We start from the raw sequence: 26207 nt of genomic DNA on the forward strand, positions 1-26207 counted from the left end.
TGAGACGTCAGGTTTGCAGCAAGGAAAGAGTGTATTGGAGAGGCAGGCAAAACAAGGAGAGGAGATGGGAGGACAAGCCTCAAATCTGCCTCCCTGAAGGGGGACAGACAAGTTTTTTTAATAATCATAGGGGTTGAGAATACAAACATATTGATGAAGAGGGCAGGGAAACTTATGACTCTTCATGAGGAAAGATGGAGAATACACATTTAACAAACACGTAAAACATACATCCTGTGTTAACTTTGGGGTACAGACTTAGCATCAGAATGAGGCAAAATTCAGCCCCTGACATCAGGAGGTTGCTTTAGGATGTCCTGAGAGCCAGTATAAACTGGATGGAGTCTTAGGCTCATTACCTCAGGTAAGGAAAGCAGGGTCTTGCTTGTTCATAGGTTAGAACCCTTATCAGTTGACCTTGAGTCCTGGTTTTTGCAGAGACAGCTAGTGGATTTGTTAGTGGGGTCTGAAAAAACATAATAGCTGATTAGGGAGAAACAGTTCTCTGAGAAACAAGCTTTAAACAAGCTTTCAATCTTACTAACCTTATGGGGCATGGTTTCAAAAAAAGTACAAGGTGCAAGAGTTTTGGGTTGACACTGTCTCTTCTATTTACTTGCTCTGTGACCTCGAGCAATTCATCAATTTTCTCTGTACATCTGCATAAAATGAGTTAAGACAATACTTGGCTCATATGGTTGCAGTGAGGAACAAAGAAGATAATTTTTGCAAAGATTTAGTAAAGTTCCTAAAGAGGTGTTAACTGCATTGCTAACATATGTATATATTATATATGTATTGTAATATAATAAATGTATTGTGATTTTTTTATTACGTTATTATTAGTTACAAAATGAAGGAAAGTATCATTTGGTGGGTTTCGAGCTATTTTAGATAACTGAAGATTTCTTACAGGCACTTCAGGTTCTGCAAATGTTTAATTCTATTTTTTAATAAACTTTTTACTTTATAGTTGTTTTTTTTTTTTTTTTAATAGACTTTAGTTTGGAGCACCTATGTGTCTCAGTCAATTAAGCATCTGACTCTTGATTTCCGCTCAGGTCGTGATCTCACAATTCATGAAATTGAGCCCTGAGTCTGGCTCTGTGCTGACAATGCAGAGCCTGCTTGGTATTCTCTCTCTGTCTCTACCTCTCCCACACTCATTCAAGCATTATGTCTCTCTCCCTCTCTATCTCTGTCAAAATAAATAAATGGTCTTCTGACTTTGTTCTTCTCCTTCAATATTGTGTTGGCTATTTTGAGTCTTTCGCCAATTAATATACACTTTAGAATCCATTTATTGATACCCACAAAATAAATTGTTGAAATTTTGATTGGAATTGCATTGCATCTATAGGTAGAGTCGAGAATAATTAACGTCTTGACAATGAGTTTCCCTACCCATGGTCATGGGATATCTCCCCATTTAGTTCTTTTTTGATTTCTTTCATAAGAGTTTTATAGGTTTCCTCATATAGACCTTATATATATTCTGTTATATTTATACCCAAGAATTTTATTTTGGAGGGTAATAACATAAATCTTATTCTGCTTTGAATTGCAAATTTCACTTGCTCATTGCTGGTATATAAAAAAGTGATTGACTTTCATATATTAATCTTGAATACTGTAATCTTGTTATAATCACTTCTTTAGTCAAGTTTTCTTGGCAATTGTATCTGGCTTTCTACATAATTATTTATCTGTGAGCAAAGACAGTTTTATTTCTTCCTTCTCAATCTACACACCTTCTGTTTCCTTACTTGTCTTATTGCATTAGCTAGGACTTCTAGTACAATGTTGAAAAGGAGTGGTGAGAGGGGACATTCTTGCTGTTTTCCTGATCTTAGCAGAGAAATCCTAGCTTTTCACCATTAAGTATCATGTTAGGTAAAATCTATTTTTAAATTTTTTTTTCAACGTTTATTTATTTTTGGGAAAGAGAGAGACAGAGCATGAACGGGGGAGGGGCAGAGAGAAAGGGAGACACAGAATCGGAAACAGGCTCCAGGCTCTGAGCCATCAGCCCAGAGCCTGACGCCGGGCTCGAACTCACGGACCGCGAGATCGTGACCTGGCCGAAGTCGGACGCTTAACCGACTGCGCCACCCAGGCGCCCCTAAAATCTATTTTTAAAAGTACTTTTTAAGCTGTTATGAATTTGAATAGAAAATAACAGCCAAGTAAGTTTGCATGCCTAATTTTAAATAAGTGCAGACAATTAAGGTTCCAAGTGGGCTTGGAAAAAGCCCACTCCTGCATCCCTGATATTCTAATAATACTGTCATTGATTAGGAACACTTGAGGTCTGGAGTGGTTTTCACTTCCTTGGAAGACAATGCCGAACTTTCTCAGGGGTGCCCCTGGTGAAGATGCCAGCAGATTAATGGACAATAGCTGACTTGATCAAATTTTGATCAAACTGCAGAAAACTTTGACATGGAAATTCAGACCCAGTTCACTAGTAGTTTAAACATTGAGAAAGGATCATCTCCTTAGTGCAGACCCTGTGCTTCTCAGTACTGAATTCAATGGCAGATATAAACCAGGTTAAAGTGGCTCCGTAACATCTTCTGTAGAGTCAAGTTAGTGTCATGGGTTTTACATGGCATTCTTTAAAAACATGTGTTTAATCATATGTTCAGACATTTTACAAAATTTCGTTATGGATAGAAAAACAGACAAATGAACTGATTAGTAAAACCCTCCCAAATGCCAGCAGAATGGACTCCATAATGTTCCTAGACCTTCTGCATAGGAGGGCTCATTCTCCTTCAACTTCAGCTTCAGCTATAATCTTTCCCTAACTCTAGAGATTGGCAGGAGACAAAACAATGAGTTGGTTTTTTTTAAATTCATCTTATTTTTACTTATTTTCAACTAATTTATTAAGAAAGGATTTATAAGGGAACTCCTGTGTGGCTCAGTCGGTTAAGCATCTGACTTTGGCTCAGGTCATGCCTCATGGTTCGTGAGTTTGAGCCCTGTGTCGGGCTCTGTGCTGAAACTCAGAGCCTGGAGCCTGCCTCAGATTCTGTGTCTCCCTTTTCCTCTGCCCCTCTTCTGCTTGCAGTCTTTTTTTTCTCTCTCTCAAAAATAAAAAAAAACACTAAATTTTTTTAAATATAAAAAATTTAAAAAGGATTTATAAGGAATAAAAGATGATAAAATAAGCATGTAATGTGACCCCACAAATTTGAAGAAATAGATCATTGGCAATTACGAACATTGTTTAAACTCAAAGGTGGGCAAGCTTAATATTTATTTCTTTTTCTTAAATTATTGGAGCTTTGTTTTTTCTTAATTGTCTTTGAAAGTAATAAAATTATATGTGGGAAGCAGATGCCTGCTTATTGTGCCATCAAGCGCTATGTTGACTGCCAAACAAGGACACTTGTCAGACGACTTTGAGTCATTTACTCATTCATTCAATAAACATTTATTGAGCTTCTATTATATGGCAGGTGCTTGTGTTTCACTTAGCATCCTGTGATGGTGTTCTTAATTTGAATTGAGATGATTCCCATAGCTCATGCTGTGTCCCATACTGTCAGTCTTGGGGTTCTTTCAATTCCACCTCTGGGCAACATTTGTATCTTCGTCCCTCTCCGAGGTAAATGGATCCCCCTCTTTCTTGCTTATACCTATTTACTCGTTATAATTGCTAACCATCTTCCCCGGATTTTCAGGGGCACGTCAGTGTTCAAACTTTTGACTCATAAAATATGCTAATTACAGTTATATGTAAATAACTTCCTTGTTCTTGGCTTTGTTGAGAATATAACATGCATATTTGTCATATAAGGGAAGGCACTCTATAAGTACTTGTTGAGTAAATTGATAAATATGTCTTCATTGGCTGAATTTATTAAAAGAAAAAATGTATCACACTCAGTTTTCAGCTAGATTGGTGTACCTTTTTTATTTTATTTTATTTTTTATTTTTTTTCAACGTTTTTATTTATTTTTGGGACAGAGAGAGACAGAGCATGAATGGGGGAGGGGCAGAGAGAGAGGGAGACACAGAATCGGAAACAGGCTCCAGGCTCTGAGCCATCAGCCCAGAGCCTGACGCGGGGCTCGAACTCACGGACCACGAGATCGTGACCTGGCTGAAGTCTGACGCTTAACCGACTGCGCCACCCAGGCGCCCCTGGTGTACCTTTTTTAAAAAGAATGTTTATTTGTTCATTTTGATTGATTGACGGCGGGGGGGGGGGGGCACAAGTGGGGGAGGGGCAGAGAGAGAAGGAGAGAGAGAATCCTGCTGTTAGCACAGAGCCCGATGAGGGGTAGGATCTCATGAACCCAGAGACTATGACCTGAGCTGAAATCAAAAGTCAGATCTTAACTAACTGAGCCACCCAGCTACCCCTAGTTTGGAGTACTTTTAAGGAGAAAATAAGATCCTTATCACCTCAAGCTTGTACTTCTGCCCATCTCTGCCTCAAAAGTCTCTGTAACAACCTTTTATATTGCTGTGTTTGTGCTCATATGTACACTTTTCTGACTAGGGTGAATTGTCCCTCCACTTCACTTCTGCTCCGCTTATGTAAATCTTTCCCACCCTTCAAAAGTGATTCCTCCACAAAATTTATCCAGGTTCAGTCTGTATGCTTCCATTGACCAGTCACTAGACATCTAAAGACCCAGGGATAAAAAGAGAAAAATTCAGATGACTTTTTCTAAGCTTTTGATTCCTATTATTTCCTAACTTCTAAAAAAATAAGAGATGAGAGTACACAGATTCCTTTTCTCCATATTTTTTTTCAATAATACAAGTACATATCATATCTTAAATATAACAAACTAAATTGTTTACATCAGCAAAGTGTTACATAATAGATTTTCATGTCCCCAGACAATGTAAGTTTAGATTTGTTCAAGTCACAAAAGGCAAAGAGCTTTGTATACTTTTCCTTAAAAAAAAAAAAAAAAAATCATTTCTAGACTAACTCTCCTAAGTTATAGCTTTTGATGCACATTTGAAAATTAATCATGTACTGCCTCATGACATGATCTATATCATATTAATGTCTGTAGAGTTGTTTAATAGTTGATTAATTAAGCAACATGGTAAGGGTGACAAGAACAAAGTAAGCTCCCCAGAAATCTTGGAAGGAGAGGAACTACTTTGGGACTGGTTAAAGTTTTGAGGCACTGGAATTGAGATTCCTGAGTGAAAAGAAAAGAAAAAAAAAAAAAAAGGAAAGGAATGGAGATAAAGTTTGTTAATGCCTCTAGAGTGGAAACTGCAATCTCAGATGCCTATACAAGTCAGGGGAGGTAAATTAAAATAAATGATTTAATAAGAATAGGGAGTTTTAGGCTCAGTGTCAAATATCAACTCAAGCACTGGGTAGAAATAAAATGGCTAGGAAGCTAGGGACCTGCTCTTGTAACATTGAAATATTAGTAAATGACTCATGAAAATTAATATTTTTAGGTATAAATCTTGCTGGGATTGCTTATATGTCTTCGAATTCCCTTTGACTGAGCCCAGGATAATTTGCTGTTTCTTAGTGGAGTATCCAACTCGACTTGAGCTTCTTGAGACCTCATTCCCCTCCATCCCACTTGGAATTGAGTTTTTAAAATTTTATTTATTTATTTTAGTATATAGAGAGAAAGAGCAAGAGTGGAGGAAGAGGGGTAGAAGGAGGGAGAGAGAAACAATCTTTTTTTTAAATTAGTTTAATGTGTATTTATTTTTGAGAGAGAGAGAGAGCACAAGTGGGGGTGGGGCAGAGAGAGGGAGACATAGAATCCTTAGCAGGCTCCAGGCTCTGAGCTATCAGCACAGAGCCCGATGCAGGGCTCGAACTCATGAACCGTGAGATCATGACCTGAGCCGAAGTTGGGTGCTTAACTGACTGAGCCACCCAGGTGCCTCAAGAGAAAGAAATAATCTTAAGCAGGTCCCATGCTCAGCGTGCAGCCCAAAGTGGGGCTCAATCTCATGACCCTGGGATCAAGAGTCGAATCAAGAGTCAGATGTCCAGCCAACTAAGACACCTAGATGCCCCTGAAATTGATATTTTTAAGTGAATAATAAAGAGATTAGAACAAAGTTGGTGACCTTGGACTTCTAAAAAAGGGTTTTGTATCTCGGGTGCTTTAAAAAATTCCTCATGCTCCTTGTAGGCACTTCTAGGCTAGCCCTTGCCTTTCTCTTCACCTTGGTCCTGGTCTCTTGGCCTTAGAGTTGATTTTCTTCTATGGCTCATCCCTTTGCTCTTTAGAAAAATTTCTATATTTGTGCCACTTGACTCCCAACTTCACTTTCCCCAAGATTCTGGCCTCCAGTTTCCCCTTTGCTCTACAATCTATTCCTCTGTGAAGTTTCATGTTATTATCAAACTCAGTGCAAGTTTTCAGAACCTCAGCCAAGAGCAAAGTCCTCAGGTCCCTATCTGCCAAGGAAAGGAATTTGGACATGAATAATGTCTCAAGAAAATTAAGGTAATTAAGAGGAAATGTTACCCAAGCCGAGGAAGAGCTTCCATTTGAGTGGATAAGTGAACAGAGAGCATTCTCCCCTTGGCAGAGATGGCAGCCAGCAGGACTGGTTTTTGCTGTTAGGCTTTCCAGGTAGCAGCAAGGTTCCTGCATCCACAGTACAAACAGTCTGGTTGTGTTTGAACTTCTCATTACATATGGTCATAACAAGCGAAGGGAGAGAGGTAGCATATCTCCAGGATGAGAAAGCCCAAATACCTACCACGGTGAATATAAAACACTCCGTAGACTCTCAGTGGAGAGGAGGAAGGAAATGGAGGGAGGACAACTCTTGAAATTGTTAGTGTAAGGAAACCACTGTCAAAGATAACTGAGAAAGCATGTATACTCTTTGTTGCCCTTCTCCTGATGCTCTGCCCCCAGGAAGAAGAAGCTACAGATGTTTCCTCAACAAAGCACTCTGAACAGAGCAGAGTAATGCAGCTATTCTGGACTTGGAACCAGAAGACCCAGCTTCACATTCTGACAAAAGCACTGCCATGCCATGTCCCACAAGTCAGTCACCTCTCTAAATCTTGACTTCTCCATTTTTTAAAAAGAGATGATGTAAGAATATTCATCTTATACTGTTGAGAGAAATGTAAGGGGTAATGTATGTAGAAGAACTTTGAAATACTAAAGGATCCCACTACTTAAGGTTGTATTATGACTTGCCATGTTTTAGTACTTAATAGTGTTCATACCAAGTATTTGTGATTTATTTTTTATTATTTTTTTAATGTTTATTTTTGAAAGAGAGAGAGAAAATGCACCCACAAGCAGGGGAGGGGCAGAGAGAGAGAGACACAGAAGCCAAAGCAGCCTCCAGGCTCTGAGTTGTCAGCAAGAGCCCGACGTGGAACTCGAACGCATGAACTGCGAGATCATGGCCTGAGCCGAAGCTGGATTGTCAACCTACTGAGCTACACAGGTGCCCCAAGTATTTGAGATTTAAATGATACAGGTTAAAAATAAAATTTGGATTTTTAATCCAAAAAAAAGTATGAGTATTAAAAGAGACTTCTAGCAGTAGTATAATAGCATGATGGGTTGTGGAGTCAAATTCCTGCAAATTCAAGATTTGCAACAGACTACATAATCATAGGTATCAACTTTTCATGCCACATGTCCTCATCTGTGAATAATTCTTTGCACTGTTTTCCAGGGTTAAATGAGAAGGCATAGCAGAGCATCGTGTTTGTTTTCTTTCCTTTCCTTTCTTCTACTTTTTGACATGCTTTCTCTGTTTCCCAAGCTCATTAAAACCTGAAAAAGGAAAATTACCTTAGTGGATCCAAGCAAGAGATACTGGCATGGGAATATCATGGAGCCAGGAAGAGAATGAATTTTTCTTGTATGGCAGACAATGTTAAACTCTGCTTCTGCACCCACAGTCTGGGGTATCATTTGTACTCTCACAAATCCACAATGCTTAGTTTAAAGAAGTTTTGGGTGATGCAAGATTGACTTGACAGTATGCAGTTGCCATTATAAAGAGGGATGCAGGGCTACATAGGAAAACAATGTGTCCATGACTCACTGCGATTTTAAAGGTTTGTTTTTTCCTGAGCTGACACTTACAAAGATGTGCCTCATGAGCTCATGCCCTACAATTTGAGGAATGTATTATTAAGTCAACTGGTTGTCTTGTTTATGCCTATTTATGGTTATGGTACCTTATTTATGAGTCTGTGGTATGAATAGTTAAGCTTCCATCAATGATAGTAGTTAGGCTGAGAGACTAAAGCAATGACACACTTGCCCAGCAAATATAAATGGGTACTACAAAATTTTTATACACACGTAGTGGGAGGATGTCTGGAAAGGCAGAATCTGGTACGTTTCTAACTCACACGTGTGTTGAAGGAACGAATTCCTTGAAACCCAGGCCTATTTTGCCATGTAAAAGTTATCGTTGGATGTAACTCTCCCAGGAAACAGTAAGTTATTATTTTTTTCCTTTCAGTGTATACCTTGAGAAACTACTACAGGACAAACAGGTTGGCAAGAAACAATGAATGCAACTGTCTGACTCTGTGGGAGCAGTAAGGTTGAGTGATCCTCTTCTCCCTCAAGAAGTTCTTGGCATCAGGGCTGACAACTGGAAATGAATGGAAACAAAGTGTTTTAAGGGCCCCAGTGATAGCAATAGCCCAGTGTTCTTCAGAGTCATAGATGCTTTGTTTAAAGATTTCCCAGAGGAGCATCAGTGCCAGGAGGAAAACAAGATCAACCCAAAGAATCTTCTGTACATGGCCAGGGTTATTGCATAGCAGCTGGGGCAACATCAATGAGGGGAGAATTTCATTGAAAATAGCCTTCACCAGGGGCACCTGGGCAGCTCAGTCATTTAAGTGTCCAACTTTGACTCAGGTCATGATCTTGCAGTTCATGAGTTCAAACCCGATGTTGGGTTCTGTGCTGACAGCTCAGAGCCTGGAGCCTGTTTCGGGTTTTGTGTCTCCCTCTCTCTCTCTGCCCTTTCCCCACTCTCACTCTGTCTCTTTCTCTCTCTTTAAATAAGCACTAAAAAAAAAAAAGAAAGAAAAGAAAAATAAAAAGAAAAGAAAAAGAAAAGAAAAGAAAAGAAAAGAAAAGAAAAGAAAAGAAAAGAAAAGAAAAGAAAAGAAAATAGCCTTCACTTTCGGCCATAAAGCATGACCCAGCAGAGCGAATTTATGGAGGTAGTTTTGACAAACTCCAGTTTCAAGGTGAAGCTCTTCCTTACAGGATATGATGAATATGTGTAAGCCCTCTGGGCAATTAGGATTACCATAAAGAAGATGACTACAAGGGAGGAGAGAAGCTTATTATCACGAAGGGCAGGTCAGTATGAAGCCTTAATCTGGTTTTGATTTGAATAACATAGGACCTTACTTGTTCCCTTCTTTGAAGTGGGTTAAAGGGATTATCCTACTAGGTGTGATTAAGAATATAGTAAGATGAATCTTAAACTATTAGCTCAGATGTGCAAGATACCATATTTCTTTTATTTAAGAAAAATCAACTTATCCTACTTTGTCCCTGGTTTCCAAATCAAAACTTATTTTGTTACACAGAGGAAAAAAGTCTGCTTTGGAGAGAAAATTGAACTTGGGTCACCTTGAACTCTAAGAAAATATGATCATAATTCTACAAAGAAATAAAACACCATACATATGCTAAATTGTAGTCACTCTTGTCACTCAACATATTAGCCCCTAATAATAATATTGAAGAATGCATACAAGGCTTGATGAAGAATGCATCAGCAAGAAGGCTACTGATTTTTAAAAATAATCATACTGGGTGTCTCGGTTAAGCATTGATTTCGGCTCAGGTCATGATCTCGTGGTTCATGAGTTTGAGCCCTGTGTTGGGCTTTGTGCTGACAGCTCAGAGCCTGAAGCCTGCTTCCGATTCTGTGTCTCCCTCTCTCTCTGTACCTCCCTCCCACTCTGTCTCTCTCTCTCTTTCTTTCTCTCTCTCTCAAAAATAAATAAACATTTTAGCCACTCTGACCAGTGTGAGGCTGTATCTCAGTGCAGCTTTTATTTGTATTTCCCTGATGATGAGTGATGTTCAGCAGCATCTTTTCATGTGTTTCTTGGCCATCTGAATGTCTTCCTTGGAAAAGTGTCTATTCATGTCTTCTGCTCATTTCTTCACTGGATTATTTATTTTACAGATGTTGAGTTTGATAAATTCTTTATAGATTTTTGATACTAACCCTTTTTCTGGTATGTCATTTGCAAATATCTTTTCAAATTCCATCAGTTGCCTTTTAGTTTTGTTGATTATTTCCTTTGCAGTTTCCTCTGCAAGCTTTTAATCTTGAGGAAGTCCCAAGAGTTCATTTTTGCTTTTAGTTCCCTTTCCTTTGGAGATGTGTTGAGCAAGAAATTGCTGCAGCTGAGGCCAAAGAGATTGTTGCCTGCTTTCTCCTCTAAGGTTTTGATGGCTTCCATTTAGGTCTGTCATCCATTTTGAGTTTATTTTTGTGTATGGTGTAAGAAAGTGGTGTGGTTTCATTCTTCTGCCTGTTGCTGTCCAATTCTCCCAGCACCATTGGCTAAAGAGACTGTCTTTTCCATTGGATTCTCTTTCCTGCTTTGTCAAAGATTAGTTGACCATATATTTGTGGGTCCAGTTCTGGGTTCTCTATTCTATTCCATTGGTCTATGTGCCTGTATTTGTGCCAGTACCATACTGTCTTCATGCTTACAGCTTTGTAGTAGAGGCTAAAGTCTAGATTGTGATGCCTCCCACTTTGGTTTTCTTCTTCAATATTACTTTGGCTATTTGGGGTCTGTTGTGGTTCCATACAAATTTCTGGATTGTTTATTCTAGCTTTGAGAAGAATGCCAGTGCAATTTTGATTGGGATTGCATTGGATGTGTAGATTGCTTTGGGTAGTATTGACATTTTAACAATATTTATTCTCCCAATCAATGAGCATGGAATGTTTTTTTTTTTCCATTTCTTTGTGTCTTCTTCAATTTCCTTCATAAGCTTTCTATAATTTTCAACTTATAGATCTTTTACATCTTGGTTAGGTTTATTCCTAGCTATTTTATGGCTCTTGGTGCAATTGTAAATGGGATCAGTTTTTTAATTATGTTTCTGTTGCTTCATTATGGGTGTATAAAAATGCAACCGATTTCTGTACATTGATTTTGTACCCTGCGACTTTGCTGAATTCATGTATCAGTTCTAACAGTCTTTGGGTGGAGTCTTGCAGGTTTTCCATGTATAGTATCATGTCATCTGTGAAGAGGGAAAGTTTGACTTCTTCCTTGCTGATTTGGATACGTTTTATTTCATTTTGTTGTCTGATTGCTGAAGCTAGGACTTCCAACACTCTGTTAAACAACAGTGGTAAGAGTGGAAATCCCTGTTGTGTTCCTCATTTCAGGGTGAAAGCTGTCAGTTTTTCCCTATTGAGGGTGATATTAGCTATGGGATTTTCATATATGGCTTTTATGATGTTTAAATATGTTCCTTCTTTCCTGACTTTCTTGAGGGCTTTTATTACGAAAGGATGCTGGTATTTTGTCAATTCTTTTTCTGCATCTATTGACAGGATCATATGGTTCTTATCCTTTGTTTTATTTATGTGATGTATCCCATTGATTGATTTGTGAATATTGAACCAGCTCTGCAGTCCAGGAATGAATCTCACTTGATCATGGTGAATAATTATTTTTCTATACTGTTGAATTTGATTTGCTAGTATCTTGTTGAGAATTTTTGCATCCATGTTCATCAGGGATATTGGCCTGTAATTTTACTTTTTTGTGGGGTCTCTGTCTGGTTTGGGAATCAAGGTAATGCTGGCTTCATAGAATGAGTCTGGAAGTTTGCCTTCCATTTCTATTTTTTTGAAAAGCTTAAGAAGGATAGGTATTAACTCTGCTTTAAATGTCTGGTAAAATTCTCCAGGGAAGCCATCTGGTCTTGGACTCTTATTTGTTGGGAGATTTTTGATAACTGATTCCATTTCTTCATTAATTATGGGTCTGTTCAAATTTTCTATTTCTTCCTGTTTGAGTTTTGGTAGTGTATAGGTGTCCAGGAATTTGCCCATTTCTTCTAGGTTGTCCAGTTTGTTGGCATATAATTTTTCATAGTATTCTCTGATACTTGCTTATATTTCTGAGGGATTGGTTGTGATAAATCCATTTTCATTCATGATTTTATCTATTTGGGTCCTCTCTCTTTTCCTTTTGAGAAGTCTGGCTAGGGGTTTATCAATTTTGTTTATTTTTTCAGAAAACCAACTCTTCATTTCGTTGATCTGTTCTACTGTTTTTTTCAGATTCTATATTGTTCATTTCTGCTCTGATCTTTATTATCTATCTTCTTCTGCTGCGTTTGGGGTTTCTTTGTGTTCTGCTTCTAGTTCCTTTATGTGTGCTGTTAGATTTTGTATTTGGGATTTTTGATGCTGGCAAGGATGCGGAGAGACAGGAATCCTCTTGCACTGTTGGTGGGAATGCAAACTGGTGCAGCCACTCTGGAAAACAGTGTGGAGGTTCCTCAAAAAATTACAAATAGAACTACCCTATGGCCCAGCGATAGCACTACTAGGAATTTACCCAAGGGATACAAGAGTTCTGATTCATAGGGGCACATGTGCCCCAATGTTTATAGCAGCACTGTCAACAATAGCCAAATTATGGAAGGAGCCTAAATGCCCATCAACTGATGAATGGATAAAGAAGATGTGGTTTATATATACAATGGAATACTACTTGGCAATAAGAAAGAATGGAAACATGCCATTTGCAGCAACATGGATGGAAATGGAAGGTATTATGCTGAGTGAAATAAGTCAATCAGACAAGGACAGATATCATATGTTTTCACTCATATGTGGATTTTGAGAAACTTAACAGAAGACCATGGGGGAAGAAAAGAGGGAAAAATTACTAACAGGGAGGAAGTTACTAACAGGGAGGAAGGGAAGGAAACCATAAGAGACTCTTAAATACAGAGAACAAACTGAAGGTTGGTGGGGGTGGGGGAAAGGGGAAGGTGGATGATGGGCATTGAGGAGGGCACTTGTTGGGATGAGCACTGGGTGTTGTATGTAAGCCAATTTGACAAGAAATTATATTAAATAAATAAATAAGCATTAAAAAATAATCATTATCATACTGATTAAGGCCACTGTTTGAGCAACTCAAAATGTAGCTTGAGTTGACTTGGGACTTTCCTCATTTTGAACTGCTGAAGCCCAGTAAATTGTAGATAGTGGTTTTCAATTACTATTTATTGAATGAATGAATAAATACAAAAAGTTTTTAGAACTTTCCACTTTGAGTGAACTTGTTACTCTTGAACTTTGACTTAGTAATTTCCTTTCTTCTTGTCAAGCACCACAGAAGAAATAGTTCTTGTCTTTAAAATTTCTCCGGAAATCTACAAGGCCTGAGTTTCTTTAAAGAAACTGTAGTAGAAAAGTAAATGAGTTCTAGGGTATTAGAAATAAGTTCTAATCCATGTTTTGACAGAGCTGTTCAACTTACTAAATTATAAAGTTTGTCAATGCAAGCTAAACTTTTAAATTCTGAAATTAACAATATAATACTGAACTACATTGTTTTGGTTTTATTATGAAAAATAAGAGGAAAACCCAACATGTGCAAATAAGTTTAAAATATATATACTTAAAATCCAGTTTGTTAATTAGAAATGGATCTGTTATTGCTATGCATCTCATTATACTTGTCTTGCATGTGTTACTTTGGAAGGAATAAATGGGATTAAGGTAAGAGTTTCTTTAGAGGAAGAATTTTTGAAAGAGTGGGGAGGGCCTAGGCACAGATGAGAATCAGTCACTGAGCAGCTCTGACCAGCCAGGAATGAAGAAAGAGGAGCTGAGGAGACAGAAATCACGGTGTCATGTATGACAATATTTTTGTGATGGAAAACAAAGAATAAATTTGGGTAAAGCCTGGAGGTAAATTCTCAGAACAATCTCTCCTAAAGGGCCAATCAATCAAATCGAAGAGGACTCATTCAGGGAGGGAAAACAAACAAATAAAACTTGAGTTTTAGTGATAAAGATAGAAGAATGTCTCATTTTATATGTGCTTTTCTAAACATCTCTGTAATAATAATTTGTTTTGCATAATTATATATGCATTAAGTTTTAATCAATAAATATCAGTAAATAAAGAAGCTTTATTTTGCTTACTTAAGGGAGAATGTCTACTTTTAAATTTTGCTCCTTTACCCTGACTGGTCATCCATACTCACCTGGTATATTAATAGAAAATTTTCATGAGAGAACTCAACAGGTTGAATGTGAATAGCCTTTTCTGTGTCACAATATCTCAAAACTGGACATATAAGTAACAGTCACCTGTTAGAGGCATCTATCTGATGGTAAAGTCAGGTGAGGAAGTCTTTTCAAGAGATTGGTAAAAGGCTGTTGGGAATTCTAGATAGGATTAGTAAATCTGGGTCTTGGTGGAGGCTATTGTAAGCAAATGCAGCAAGTGTGTTTTTACAGGAACCACTCTGTAAGTCTTGGTAAAAGGCCATTGGGAATTATAGACAGGATTAGTAAATTTGGGTGTGTGTGGGGGGGGTGCTATTGTAAGCAAATGCAGCATGTTTTGAAGGAACCACTCGGATTTAGAATTCCATCTACTGCAGCTCACTTCCTCATTACCTCATGGTGACTCGGAGTGAGCATTAATTCTGAAATAATGTAAGACCCGGGAAGGCAATAGTGTTCTCTTACATGATTAATCGTGTCTTTACATCAAAGCGCTTTCATATATTTGATTACATTTATTGTTAATTTATACATTAGGAAACGGAGGGTCACAGATGACACTGAACTGACTCAGTGTCTCAAAACTAGTTAGTAGCAAAGCCGGGATGGTGCCCTTTCCAGTATGTCCTGCCTGAGAGACTATCAGATAGATGACAAAATTAAATTACATTTTCTGTCACATTAGTGTGGGGAGAGACATCCTGACTCACTGGCTGAATTGATAGAAAAGAGAATGACTTTAATCCAGGGCCAGCACGCTGATGTGGGAGCCCGAACAGAAAAGTCCTTCATCTTGGGCCTTTTCCTATTGCTTTGTCCTTGCTCATTTGTTTGTCATCCTTTTCAAAGATTGACAAAAGGAAAGGAACTGCTAAAATAGGAAGTATATAAAGGGAACTATTTTCATAACGTGCTCAAACTGATCGAGCAACATTAGACAGTAGATCTGTCACTCACTTCACCTATTTAATGCCTACTCTCATGTCAAATCTACTTGACGCTTAAAGTAATTGAAAACCTGTCATTTATCTCATCTCTATATAGTTTATATGTTAGAAACTATGTTCTCAAATATGAACACAAGCTATATTTTAAATTCTGGGATCCCCAGAGCTTAGAACAGAGCCTGGCACACACTTGATACTTAATAAATGTTTGTTGAATGAATGAATGAATGAATGAGTGAATTATGCCTTGGTGATGGAAGGCTGAGAGGAATAATGAAAGAAAGGAAGAAAAGTCAACTGTCACAGACATGACCTTCCTTCTATTGTGTGCCTGGATGCTGGCAACAAAATATGACCCAACGTTGGCAACAGTAGAAACTTCATTGGGAAATTTTTTGGTCTTTCAGAAATGGGATGCTTCTTTTCCAAGGAAGTCAAAGAACAAAGTTTACTGAATATAGTTTCCTTGTGCATTCAAGTGTTATTAACAATGGAACTCATAAAGACATTTCTATTGTATATCAAAAACAAAAACTGTAAGGAAATGATCTACTTCCTACAAATATTTTTGAGTTATTTGAGTGCAGGGTTTCTCAATCTGTAGTGTGCCTGTAAATCACCTGGTGAACTTACCAAAATATGGGGCTTACAGGTTATGATTCAATGAGTCCACAACTGGGAACTGAGATTCTGCTTTCCTAACAGCTCCCAAATAAAGGCAACGCTGCAGATGTGTAGGTCACACGTTGAGTAGCATGTGTTTTGTAACTTTTGGAAGGGATTCCATGTTTTCCTTTATCTTCACTCAAAACCTTACAAGTCAACATTGATATATACTCATAAAAGTCAGTAATATCCTCTAGGCGAATCCTTGGATTTATTCTTTATTCTTCCTGTATCACCGATTATATTTAGGTCACTGTGTCAGGCTGTTGATGTGACATATTGTGATTAGTCAATCTTATTATCATGGTATTTTTCATTATTGAGAAATCCAAATTAATTGCTTTAGGAAACTGCCTACATCACACCTGAGTATGACTGATTGCTTTGCAATAAACATAGCTTCATTAACAGGCTATCCAGTCATCAGAAAAATTTCTCTTTATTTCCAATTTTTACAGTTTCTTTCTTTCTTTTTTTAAACTTTATTTGAGACAGAGAGAGAGAGAATGGAGAGAATGCAAGTGGGGAAGGGACAGAGAGAGAGGGAGAGAGAATCCCAAACAGGTTCCCTGCTGTCAGCACAGAGCCCGAAGTGGGGCTCGAACCCATGAACTGTGAGATCATGTCCTGAGCTGAAACCAAGAGTCGAATGCTTAACTGACTGAGCCACTCAGGTGCCCCTTCTCAGTTTATTTCTATTACCTGAGGCTATGAGCTGGATCATTCCTCTCTGCAAAGTAAAGCTGAGAAACTATTCTCAATCATGATCCCTTTAAGTTGTGAAGTATTTCAAAAATAATTATGTGGTAGCACTGAATATAATAAAGCAGTGAAATTGCTTTATTAAAAATTTATTTAAAAATTATAGTCCATTCAAGGTTATCTCTCTACCAAGAGTTCTCAGACTTGTGGATCACTAAGAATCATCTGGAAGACTTCTGAAACCACAAATGCTGCGGCTCTCTCTTGGTTTCTGTTTCATTAAGTCTGGATGATGTGCACCTCTAACAAATACCCAGGTAATATTCTATGCCACAGTTTCTCAACCTCACACTATTGACCTTTCAGGATGGATAATTCTTTGTTGTGAGGGCTGTCCTCAGCATCATAGGATGTTTAGCAGAATCTTTGGGCCCTTCCCACTAAACGTCAGTAATGCTCCCACTCCCTGCAGTTGTGATGATCAAAATGTTTTCAGGCATTGAGGGGCACCTGGATGGCTCAGTTGGTTAAGCGACCGACTTAGGCTCAGGTCATGGTCTCGTGATTTGTGGGTTTGAGCCCTGCATCGGGCTCTGTGCTGACAGCCTGGAGCCTGCTTCGGATTCTGTGTTTCCCTCTCTCTCTCTCTGCCCTTCCCCAACTTGTGCTCTCTCTCTCTCAAAATTAAATAAACATAAAAGAAAAATTAAAAAAAATTTTAAAAATGTTTTCATGTATTGACAAATGTACCCTAAAGATGAATCTACCCTTCTCTGAGAACCTCTGTTCTAAGCTATATCATTCTCATCAATTTGTATTTTAATATGCTTTATTAAGTGGAAGACTAAGGATGTGCCAACTCTGGTATAACAGTAGGCCTGTGTGGTAAGTGTGCACAACATTTCCCATGAGTGTTTCCATGGAGGAACTGGTTGAGGTCACTGCTATCCTAATCAACATTGTTCCAACATGTAAACAAAAGAACACAAATGAACATTTGGAACACGATCCATTCTTCTGCCAGGGCAATCTCTAGTATCAAGTAGGGTGTCTAGAAAATACATGTGATTACTGTAAGATCATATTCTGTCTCTCTGTCTTCCTGTCTTTTTTGCTATCTGTTTCTCTTTCACTGAACTGTGCTTTCTCCATGTTTGGACAGTATTTTTTGAATCTTCCTTCATATCTCACATTAAGATGTTATCTTTGTATCTGAGAAGCATTATGCAATCTTTGTGTCTTCATTGTGCAGTTCATTTAATTCACTGAATTACTTCTCAGGAGAAAAATTTTACAAAGACTCATGGATAACCCAATGAATAACGATGTTATTCATATTGATAAAGGGTAACTTTTTCCTGTTTCACTCTAGTTCTCATGTTGACCCAGAATTCTTACTGAGAGATTTCTCAAAACCTATTTTTGTTCATTTACTGAAAGACGTCCATTGACATTGGATTCAGATTTCCCCTGAAGCAGGAAAAAGAAACATTAATTTAGAAACTGTGATCCAAAGACACAAAACAAGTTCCGGAAGTTTCATACAGTGAAAACTAATAGAAGGCTAAAGAAAAAAAGAGGGTGGATTTTCTTCAGATAAATCTTCTATTCCCTTCTTCTTGCCCCCATCTCAAACATCCCTACAAGCCCTACCAGGCCCTCTTGTACACAGTTCCAATATCCAATTACTCACTCCTCTCGTCTTCTTTTGCTCTCCCTACCACACCCCTACTAAAGAAAAAAGGTTGAGTAAGGACTAAGATGTTATCTAATATGGGAGTATCACTCCCCTAAAAGAGAAGTTTTAGATTATGAACAGGACAGTGCAGAAGAAAGGTAAGTAAAATTCCTGCAATTTAAGACTAGAGCGAAGGAGAGCTCTAGGAGTGAAGCACGAGACAATACTACTGGTACTCAAGGGAATCAGCTCTGTCAGAGGCAAACATCAGAAGATGCTGTGGGGCTAAAGGAATTGACTTTGAGGGAAGTGGAAGACCTTTCAAAACTAATAATTTCCATTAGAATGATAAGGTATATTGAACACTTATAAGTTCACGATTTACTTGATTCTGTGTAATGTGTATATAAATTGTGGCATTTGAAGTATCTTATATATTTAGCTATTTGTGTTTAATTTTTTAATGTTTACTTATTTTTGAGAGAGAGACACAGACAGAGTGTGAGCGGGGAGGGGCAGAGAGAGAGGCACAGAATCTGAAGCAGGCTCTAGGCTCTGAGCTGTCAGCACAGAGTCCAATGTGGGACTGGAACCCATGAGACGGGAGACCTGAGCCGAAGTTGAACGCTTAACCGACTGAGCCACCCAGGCACCCCGCTATATTTTTTGTTTTTTGTTTTTTTATGAATTCTGATCAAGTGTTTAAATAAAATTGAAACTTATAAATACCAGAACAAACTCCTTAATACTGGCATTATAATTTTTCTCCAGTATTATGCTTACTTATTCAACATGTCTAAAACTGAAGTGATACTTGTCCCCCAAATACTTCCTCCCTATCAGAATCTTCAATAAAAAGAATTCCTTTTTAAACATTCAAACCCTGGGTGTAATCATTGATGCCTCCTTATTCAGTCCCCCTCTCCAAACTATTAACAAATCTCATAAGTTCTATCTTTTAAATATTTCTAGAATTCCATGGATGAGAGAGTTTGGAGAAATCGAGTCTTCCAAATGAAGCATACAGCATAACATTGGAAAGAAAGAAAAATATGACTTTGGACACATTGGAGAGACTGGGAGAAACTTTGCCAGTGCGACCCGTCCCACTGAGACTACACAAGATAGTGCTGAACTATCTAGGGTGACTTCTTCATAAGGGAAAAAGATAGCGGAGTAGGTGCCTGGCTACTCAGTTGTGTGGGACATTGGAGAAACCTACTTTTCTCCAGATGCACCCACAGTACTGAGGCAGGACCTCTGTGACTGGTGGGAGGGAGAAAATTGGGAAAGAAACATAGAAGACTCTCAAAGGGCAATCCAGAGACTTGGTTCCTGCTGACTGCGCTCAAGACTTCTGCAGGAAGTCTGCTCACAAGTCTTTGGGAGAACCTCATCCAAAGATCCTCCCAGCAGATTGCAGTCAACCCAACACTCCAAGTGTCAAATCCATACCTCTCCCCACTCTGTGACCAGCTCCTCTAACTCCCAAGTGTAGTGGTAAGTGAGCTCTACTAAACAGAATATCAAACTAGTCTTTGGGCAAGGGGAACCACAAACTGGAACTGTAGCACCACCTGCTGGAAAACAAAAGAGAGGTTTTTAGCAGCCAGCCTGGTGAGTTGTAACAACCATAGAAGAAATAAAAGCTTAAGATTTTGTCATGAGAAAAATCGAGGAGTGTGGAGCAGGTCACAGAAAACTCAAGATATAACAGGACCAATGCATAGTACATCCCAAATGAAGGCAGCCAGTTAAGATTTGAGAAGGAGTTTGCTACTTCAATTGTGAAAACAACAATGCAAAATTGCAAAAACACGTGAAGAATCAAGAAAACACTTTATTCCCCAAAGATAACAATATTCCTACAATACCTGAACTCAAAAGCATGGAAATTTGTGAGTTAGCTGATAATTAAAAATAGCTTTTCCTCTTTTGAGGAAACTCAACATGCTACAAGGAATACAAAATGACAATTCAACGAAATAAGGAAAACAATACATAAATAAAATGAGAAATTTAACAAAGAAATAGAAATCATAAAGAACCAAACAAAAACTCTGGAGTTCAAAAATTCAGTGAATGAAATGAAAAACACAGTAGCATCTATAGCAGAGTAGACCAAATGGAAGATAGAATCAATGATCTAGAGGATAAGAACTTTGAAATGACCTAATCAAAGAAGAAAAAGAAAAAAGAATGAAAAGGAGCAAAGAAAATCTATGAGGTCTATGAGACTCTATAAAATATTAGAATAATTGGGGCTTCAGAAGGACTCAGAGAGGGAGAAGGAGGCAGAAATTTTATTTAAAGAAATAAAAGCTCAGAACTTCCCAAACCTGGGGAAAGTCATGAACATCCAAGTTCATGTACTTATTAGATCACCCTATTACCTTAGTGCAAAAAGAGCTTCTCTATGACACATTATAATAAAATTGTCAAAAATCAAAGACAAAGAGAAAATCCTGAAAGCAGCCAGAGGAAAAAAACCTTCAAAGGAACTCTCATTAAGCTATAAGCAGATTTCTCAACAGATACTCTCTGCTGGGTGGAGGGAGAAGAATTACATATTCAGAGTGTTGAAATCATAAAATTGCCAATCAAAAATAATTTATCTAGGAAAGTTATCATTCATATATGAAGGAGAAATAAAGGCTTCCCAGGCAAGCAAATGCTGAGAGAGTTCATTCCACTATACCCGCCTTGTGGGAAATGCTGAAAGAAGACCTTTAAGCTAAAATGAAAAGATGCTAACTAAGGATATGAAAACATGTGAAAGTATATGACACACTGGTAAAGATAAATAGATTTAGAAAACTGTAGAATGGTGTGTTAACCACTTTATATAGTATAAAAGTTAAAGGAAAAGTATTAAAATAACTATAACTATGGTTTTTGTTAATAATTTGTTAATAAATACACAATATAAATAGAGGTAAATTCTGAGATAACAAATAGAAACAGGATGGGAGTAAAAGGGTGGCACTCTCACATACCATAAAAGCTAAGTTGCTATAAGCTTAAAAATGGACTGTTTTATCTTTGTTTTATATGAACCTCATGGTAACTACAAAACAAAAATCTAGATTAGAGTAACAAAAAAAAATTTAAAGGATAAACAAAGCATACCACTAGAGAAAATCACCTATTTACAAAGGTAGGCAGAAAGAAAGGAAAAAAGAAACAATGGAACTACCAAACATACCGAAAGCAACAAGATGGCATTAGTAAATCATTACATGTCAATAATTACTCTAAATACAAGTGGATTTAATTCACTAATCAAAAGGCACAGAGCATCTAAATGGATTAAAGACACAATACCCAATGATATGTTGTCTACAAGAACTCATTTTAGATTTAAGGATACACAAAGGGCCAAAGTGAAGAAAAAAAAAAGGTGTTTCGGACAAGTGGAAAGAAAAAGAAAGTAAGGGTAGCTATAATTATATCAAACAAAATAGCCTTTAAGCCAAAAACAGTAATAAGAGATGAAGAAGGCCGTTTTGTAATCATAAAGGGGTCAATTCATCAAGAAGACATAATGAACATAAATATAGACACACTGGAGTTCCTAAATATATTAAGCACATAATAACAGATCTGAAGGGAGAAAGAGACAAGAATCCAATAATAGTAGGGGACTTCAAAACCTCTTTCAGCAATGGGTAGATCATCTAGAGTGAAAATCTGGACTTGGGGCACCTGGGTGGCTCAGTCAGTTAAGCATCCGACTTTGGCTCAGGTCATGATGTCGCAGCTCCTGGGTTTGAGCCCTTCATCGGGCTCTGTGCTGACAGCTCAGAGCCTGGAGTCTGCTTAGGATTCTGTGTCTCCCTCCCTCTCTGCCCCTTTCCTGCTTGCACTCTGTCTCTCTCTGTCTCAAAAACAAAAAAACATTAAAAAAATAAAAAATATGGACTTGAAACATACATTACACCAAATGAACTCAACAGATATTTATGAACATTTTATTTAATAGCAGAAGAATACACATTATTCTGAAGTGCACACGGAACATCCTCCAGGATGAATTATATGATATGCCACAAAATAACTTAGCAAATCTAATAAGATTGAAATAATGCCAAATATATTCTTGAAACATATAAAACTGGAAACACAATATGCAAACCTATGAGATGCTGCAAAAGCAATTCTGAGAGGAAGGTTTCTAGCAATAAATGCATATATTAAAAAAATAGAATGATCTCAAATAAACAACCTACCTTTACACTTTAAGAAACTAGACAATTAACCAAAAAATGAAATAACAAAGATCAGAGTGGAAATAAATGAAAAATAAAGACTGCAGTACACAATAGAAATGATTGATTAATAAAAAAAGAGATGGTTTTTTGAAATGGTAAATATAATTGAAAAAGTCTTAATGTTATAATTAATAATAAATTAAAATGAATTAACTAGTTAAAAGTGCTCACCTAGACAAAGAGAGAGAGAGAGTGAAGACTCAAATAAACAATACTGGAAATGAAAGAAAAGACATTACAACTGATACTAGAGAATACATAGGTTCATAAGAAACTACTATGGACAATTATATGTCAGCAAATTGGACAACCTAGAAGAAATGGATAAAGTCCTAAAAACATAAAATCTACCAAGATGAATAATGAAGAAATGGAAAATCTGGACAGAAGGATAATGACTAAGGAGATTGAAGCAGTCATTAAAACCCTCCCAATACAGAAAAGCCTAGAACCAGATGGCTTCTCTGGTAAATTCTACCAAACATGTAAAGAAGAATTAATGCCAATCCTTCCAAAAAACGTGAGTTGTCAGACTCACTTTACAGGGTCCGTATTATCCTGATATCAAAACCAAATAAAGACATAACAGAAAAAGAAAACTATAGCACAATATTCCTGATTAATATAGATGCAAAAATTCTCAACAAATTGTTAGTGAACCAAGTTCAACAACACATTTAAAGAATCATACACCATGACCAAATAAGATTTATCCCTGGAATGCAAGGATGATTCAACATATGTAAATCAATAAATGTGACACATCACATTAATAGAATGAAAGATAAAACTCTTGTAATCATCTCAATAGATGCAGGAAAAGCATTTGACAAAATACAGCATTGTTTCATAGTGAAAACCCATAAGAAATTGGGTACAGAAGGAATATACTTTAAATAGTCAATGCCATATACCACAAACCTATAGCAAACATCATACGCAACGGGGAAATCAAAAAATTTTCCACTAAGATCAATAACAGGAAAAGGGTGCCTACTCTCATTTTACTCAACATAGTACTGGAAGTCCTAGTCAGAGCAACTAAGGAAGACAAATAAATAAAAGCTATCCAAATCAGAAAGAAAGAAATAAAAATGTTATTTGCAGATGATATAATCTTATATATAGAAAATTTTGAGGACAACGAAAATACTCCTGGAACTAATCAATGAATTCAGTAAAGTTGCAGAATATAAAAACAACATACAGAAATTAGTTGTGTTTCTATACACTAACAACACAAATGTGAAGAAAAAAGCAATCCCATATTCACAATAGCATCAAAAACAATAAAATACTTAGAAATAAATTTTAGCAAAGGAAATGAAAGATCTGTACAATGAACACTATAAGACTTTGATGAAAGAAATTGAAGAAGACATAAACAAATGGAAGTATAGCCTGTGTTCATGAGTCATAAGAATTATTGTTGAGATGTCCATACTACCCAAAGCTATCTACAGATTAGATGCAATCCCTATCAAAATTCCACTGAAATGTTTGACAGAAATAGAAAAGCAATTCTAATATTTGTATGGAACCACAACAGACTCCAAATAGTCGAAGCAAACCTGAGAAAGAAGAACAAATAGGAAGCATCATACTTTCTGACTTCAAACTATACTACAAAGCCACAGAAATTAAAATAGTATGATACTGGCATTAAAAACAACCACATATACATATGGAAAGAATAATGAACCCAGAAATAAACCCCCGCATCTATGGTCAACTAATATGTGACAAGGAAGCCAAGAACATTCAAGGAGAAATGTTAGTCTCTTCAACAAATGGTGTAGGGAAAACTGGAAAACCACATACAGAAAAATAAAATTGGACTTTTACCTTACACAACTCACAAAAATTAACTTGAAACAGATTAAAGGCTTAAACATAAGATCTGATACAATAAAACTCCCCAAAATAAAACATAAAAATATGGAAGAAGATCCTTGACATGTGTCTTGGCAATTACTTTTTTGGATATAACACCAAAAGCAAAGATCAACAAGTAGGACTACATCAAGCCAAAAAGCTTCTGTACAGCAAAAGAAACAATCGACAAAAAGAAAAGGCAATCTACGGAATGGGTAAAAATATTTGCAAACCACATATTGCATAAGGGTTGAATAGCCAAAATAAATAAATAACTCATACAACCCAATAACAAGCAAACAAAAACAATCCATCTAAAAAATGGGATGAGGAACATGAAAGAAATAGAGAATCGATTCTGGATGTCCAACAATAGACTAAAAGGAATTTTTTAAATAGTAAGTTTACAGAAATCATCACAGGAGGGAATTGTAAAGAGTATATATAAAGAGAAGATAATTCCCACACGTGAAGGGTAACACTGAAAGGTACCACTGAATGGCAAGGACAATAAATGAAATGAAAACCCACATATATCCATGGAGGTTCAGAAGACCAGAGAGAGGGGGAAAAAACAAAACCAAATTACCTACCAATGAACAAGAATCAGAGGGCATCAGATTTCTTATGGATCTTCAGGATTCTTGAATTATAAGGCAGTGCTGGAGTTCAGATCATAAGCAGTTATATCTGAGGGAAATAAGAAAAAAAGTAAATTAAATACAGAAATAAGCCATACGAGATTTCCATGGAGTCAATGACAGTAATTCCTATTTTTTTAAATATTAGGCTAAAATATGAATAACACACTTATTTTAAATTCTTTTTCTTAGATTTTCAGATGCTCCTGAGCTGGTCTCCTATGCCCCTAACAAACCCTCCAGTATAAAAAACAAGTTAAGGTTACCTTTTTCACTAAACCCTCATAATTAAAATTTTTTTAATGTTTATTTTTGAGAAAGAGAGAGACAAAGTGCAAGTGGCGGAGGGGCAGAGAGAGAGGGAGACACAGAATCCAAAGCAGGCTCCAGGCTCCGAGCTGTCAGCACAGAGCCTAATGCGAGCCTTGAATTCACGAACCACGAGATCATGGCCAGAGCCAAAGGTGGACCCTTAACCAACTGAACCACCAAGGTGCCCCCCAATTTTTGTTTCTTAAATGTTCATATGTTTGAAATAGAATAGGTGTATTTCCCTACTGTCACTTTTTCATCCTTCTCCGCCTTTATATTTTCTCTTTTTTCCATTTCTTCTGCTACTTTGCAAAAGTCAGTCAGAGTCTCTTTATAATGCTTACCCATATTAATGCATTGTCTGCTGGGAAAGAGAAAGTAGTAAGGAAATGATACAGAAGTACCTGTTTCATGGTCACTGTGCCTCCTAACCCAGGCTGGTCTCAGCTCTCTTGTCCATAGCACGAAAGTCATGGACTATTTAAGTCCAATTGGTCTTCCAGCTTTAATGTACCTTCTCTGAGTACAATCCCTGAAAGGTCAAGGCCCAGGATTTCTGCCACAGCAATTTGCTCCCCCTGGAAAACATCAGATTCTGAGAATAGTAGATATGCCTGTTCTCCATGGTTGCCATGTAGAAACACAGTAAGGGGACATTTGTAACAAGCTTAATCCTAAGAAATCACTTCTTAAATGGCTCTGAAATGCTTTTGATGTTTTGCAGTGCAATCAATCTCAATATGGTTGCAGAATCCCCCCCCCATATTTATATTATAAATGTATCATTTTTATTTAAGAGTCTACTCTCTTGCCAGGACATTCATCTACTGACCTGGTCAAATTGCA

General features: G+C 37.2%; 2 long non-coding RNA genes across 2 annotated transcripts in view; one reads left to right on the plus strand and one right to left on the minus strand.

Annotated features, from left to right (window-relative positions):
• The window catches only part of LOC113604814 (uncharacterized), a 23755-nt gene extending 14088 nt beyond the window's left edge, over positions 1-9667 (plus strand). The window contains exons 4-6 of the long non-coding RNA XR_003426841.2: positions 6886-7017; positions 7262-7432; positions 8468-9667. This is a non-coding gene — a long non-coding RNA (uncharacterized LOC113604814). The remainder of the gene's footprint in view (positions 1-6885; positions 7018-7261; positions 7433-8467) is intronic.
• Positions 7197-26207, minus strand: LOC128315178 (uncharacterized). The gene is made up of 3 exons (XR_008297658.1): positions 25766-26207; positions 25002-25098; positions 7197-8602 (listed from the first exon to the last, which is right to left on the minus strand). It is a non-coding gene; the product is annotated as an uncharacterized LOC128315178 (long non-coding RNA).

Source organism: Acinonyx jubatus, chromosome C2, assembly GCF_027475565.1.
Source record: "Acinonyx jubatus isolate Ajub_Pintada_27869175 chromosome C2, VMU_Ajub_asm_v1.0, whole genome shotgun sequence".
NCBI lineage: Eukaryota > Metazoa > Chordata > Mammalia > Carnivora > Felidae > Acinonyx > Acinonyx jubatus.